Here is a 4,105-nt window from a genome sequence, read left to right as displayed (position 1 = left end):
GATATTCTGGAAAAGAAGGCATAAACATGCAAGATATTAGGCCTTGACAACATCATATCATACAACAAAAGAGCATCCCAATGCAAAGTGTACCAGCCAAGAAAATGAGAATTTTTTTTCACATCAAGATGTTAACCAATCATTTTCTTGAAAAGGGGTCATCCACCAAGGTACTTTTGTAGAAGGGATAAGGGTCAAAACAGCTCTGTTCTTCAACACTCACTCATGCCATAGTATGATGAAATGATGAAATTGCAGACAGAGAATCAGTAGTCTGAGAAAGTGCAGTTCTGTTTCTGTAAGCCAAGGTCATAAAGCTATAGTCCACAGGCAAAATCAAATCTGCTGCCTTATCTTACAAATAAAGTTTTATTGAACATAGTTGTACTCATTTATTTGTTTATATTTTTTCTGTGGCTGAATTCATTATACATTTAGTAGTTTTAAGCATATGAAACCATATGGTGCAAAGTCTAAAGGTTTTACTACCTTTTTCTTTACAGAAAACAAGTTGCTAACCTCTGCTCTATAACACATCTGTACTTTACACTTAAATTATGGAAAGTATGGGGAGGCAGAGACAGTCCTGGACTGGGGCATTAATAACTATTTTAGTAGTTCTAAATTGGCTTCTTATTAGTTGTGCATCCTTGGGTAACTTACTCAGCATTGCTATTCCTAGGTGCTCTCATCAGTAAATGGATTTGGGTGGAAGATAGTGGTTCATTGAAGATAGTATCCATGATCCTTTTTATATCCAAGATTTCATGACATTTTATTTATTTTTGTTTTTGACATAATATTATATACTAGTTACTTTATGGGGGTATCATTTTTCTGTGTCCCCTGGCTTCAGTCTTTCCTTAGGTAAATCTTTCAGTGATGGTTAAGTGGGTTGGCATGAATACTTAACTTACATAAGATCTTTTCCTAATAACTAGTACCAGTTTTCCTGGTTCGTTGACTGGATTTTGATTCTGTTCATGGTTTCTATTCTTTACCTGGGGCCTTTGTTTGAACTCTGGCTTCCAATTAAACAGGAAGCACAATTTTTAAAGTCTTCTTTCCTGATTCCTACACCTACCCTAAGGGAAAAAAAAGACACTTTCCTTCAGTGTCTCTTTTCCCTTTCTATCTTCCATATTCTGGATCTAATGCTATAGAATTTGACAGTGGGTCAGCTCATATTGTACATCAGAAAGTCCAGGGTCAGACCTACATATTTTTGGAAATTGTCTTAATTTCACTTAAGAGATCAGAAAAAGGGACAAGGTCAATGCTTAGAATCCTTACTTTAGCTAAGCAAGAATTTCCTTTTTTTTCCTCTCTCATTAAACTTTTGTTTTAATGGGTCTCAAAATTGTGACAGATTTTTGATCAAGGTGTTTCCATTAAAAAGTACTGATTTTAAAAACTAATAACTTAAAACTGCCACACACACAAAAAACATTTTCCTTTCCTTCTGAAGGTTTTACGATGCATTGTTATCATTAACCAGTCTTTTACTATTAAACTTAAATGGCCAATTGAGACAAACAGTTCTGAGACCGTTCTTCCACCACTGATTAAGACTGGGGTGGCAGGTGTTAGGGGTAATATTCATTTAGCCTTCTGAGCTTTCTGGGCAGACTTGGTGACCTTGCCAGCTACACTGCTTTGATGACGCCCACAGCAACTGTCTGTCTCATATCACAAACAGCAAAACGACCCAGAGGAGGATAGTCGGAGAAGCTCTCAACACACATAGGCTTGCCTGGAACCATATCAACAATGGCAGCATTGCCAGACTTCAAGAATTTAGGGCCATCTTCCAGCTTCTTACCAGAACGGCGGTCAATCTTCTCTTTCAGCTCAGCAAACTTGCAAGCAATGTGAGCTGTGTGACAATCCAGTATAGGAGTATAGCCAGCACTGATTTGTCCTGGATGGTTCAGGATGATCACCTGAGCAGTGAAACCAGCTGCTTCCATTGGTGGATAATTTTTGCTGTCACCGGCCACGTTGCTACGATGGACATCTTTCACAGACACGTTCTTGACATTGAAGCCCACATTGTCTCCAGGAAGGGCTTCACTCAGAGCTTCATGGTGCATTTCAACAGACTTCACTTCAGTTGTGATGTTGACTGGAGCAAAGGTGACCACCATGCCAGGCTTGAGAACACCAGTCTCCACACTGCCCACAGGGACAGTACCAATACCTCCAATTTTGTAGACATCCTGGAGGGGCAGCCGCAGAGACTTGTTGGACAAGTTGGTGGCAGGATGCAATCCACAGCTTCAGGCATTGTGGTTCCACTTGCACTGCCATCTTTACGGGTGACTTTCCATCCTTTGAACCAGTGCATATTAGCACTTGGCTCCAGCATGTTGTTACCATTTCAACCAGAAATTGGCACAAATGCTACTGTGTCAGGGTTGTAGCCAGTTTTATTAATGTAGGTGCTGACTTCCTTAACGATTTCCTCATATCTCTTCTGGCTGTAAGGTGGCTCAGTGGAATCCATTTTGTTAACAACCACAATCAGTTGTTTCACACCTAGTGTGTAAGCCAGAAGGGCATGCTCACGGGTCTGTCCATTCTTGGAGATACCAGCTTCAAATTCACCAACACCAACAGTAACAATCAAGACAGCACAGTCAGCCTGAGATGTGCCTGTCATCATGTTTTTGATAAAGTTTCTGTGTCCGGGGGCATTGATAATAGTCACATAATACTTGCTGGTCTCAAATTTCCATAGGGAGATGTCAATGGTGGTACCACGCTCACACTCAGCTTTCAATTTATCTAAGACCCAGGCATACTTGAAAGAGCCTTTTCCCATCTCGGCGGCCTCCTTTTCGAACTTCTCAATGGTTCTTTTGTCGATCCCACCACATTTGTAGATGAGATGGCCAGTAGTGGTGGACTTGCCGGAATCTACGTGTCCAATGACAACGATGTTGATGTGAGTCTTTTCCTTTCCCATTTTGGCTTTTAGCAGTGGTTTTCACGACACCTGTGTTCTGGTGGCAAACCCGTTGTGGAAAAAAAAAGTGGAGTTTCCTTTTTTGAAGTCTGCATTTGCATTTTTGCATTTTTATTTTATCTGCAGAGACAGAAATTGAACCTAGGGGCCTTGCGTGTACCAAACATTCTAACACTGAGCTATACCCTCAGATCCTGAAGTGTACCTTTGGAGACCTATAAGCTTTAATTCCTTAACCAGTCTTTTTTTTAATAACCTCTTTTTTTAAAAGTATAGGTACTAAATGTTACACTAAATATAAATACAACAACTTTAATAATTCTGATTTTGTATTTTTTAAGTTTCTTGTTAGAATGTAATTTCTTGTTAGTGTGAATGAGTATTGTTTTCCCAAAGTAAACAAAGTATATGAAATTAAAATTTAATACCACAAAGTTTGATTACATTTTAGTTTATTCCATTTTTATTTACTTGTTGACTCTCTAGCTTAAATATTTACTTGATAAGCTCATTAGTATTGGGGATATAACATTGACAACATGGATAATTAAATAGAAGAATCCCATCATAAGAATTTTGGAATGCACAAAAAATGTAAGCAGAGCCTAATTTAGTTTTATGCATCATTTATGTATGCATTCCCCCCCACAATGTAAATATTTGTACTAAAGATTCTTTATTTTCAAGACTAATGTTTGCATTTCTTAATTTATAGAATATTTGTTAGTGAATGCCTTTTTAGTCTTCTGGAAATCACTGATCAGGTTTGCATTCCCCACATTTCTTTTTTTTGCTTTTCTTTCTTTCTTTTTTTTTTTTTGGTGGTAGTGGGGTTCCTGAAAACCCTTCTATTTCCAGGCTACACTCCCAGACCTATTTTTTTATTTTTTTAATTTGGAAACAGGGTCTCTTAAGCCAGTGAGGCTGGCTTCGTGAACCAGCATGATTCTCCTGTCTCTGCCTCCCAAGCGCAGGGATTACAAGCATGCACCACCACGCCTGGCTTCATTCCCCACATTTATGATGTCTACTACCATTTATAGTGAAGTTGTATGCAACTGTGTTATCTACTATCCTAGGGATCTTTAGGTTTGCTTTGTTTAGATGCTAGCCAAATTCTGTGTCAAAGAGGAATTT

The 4,105-nt window shown here is 38.6% G+C and overlaps 1 pseudogene across 1 annotated transcript; it reads right to left on the bottom strand.

Annotated features, from left to right (window-relative positions):
* Nucleotides 1-1,599: 1,599 nt before the first annotated feature.
* Nucleotides 1,600-2,968, bottom strand: LOC308263786 (elongation factor 1-alpha 1-like; annotated as a pseudogene). The gene has a single exon. The product of its transcript is annotated as an elongation factor 1-alpha 1-like (transcript).
* Nucleotides 2,969-4,105: the final 1,137 nt, after the last annotated feature.

Source organism: Muscardinus avellanarius, assembly GCF_963383645.1.
Source record: "Muscardinus avellanarius genome assembly, chromosome: 5".
Classification (NCBI taxonomy): Eukaryota; Metazoa; Chordata; class Mammalia; order Rodentia; family Gliridae; genus Muscardinus; species Muscardinus avellanarius.
The sequence above is the reverse complement of the archived record's forward strand: the minus strand, read 5'-3'. Positions and strand labels throughout refer to the sequence as shown.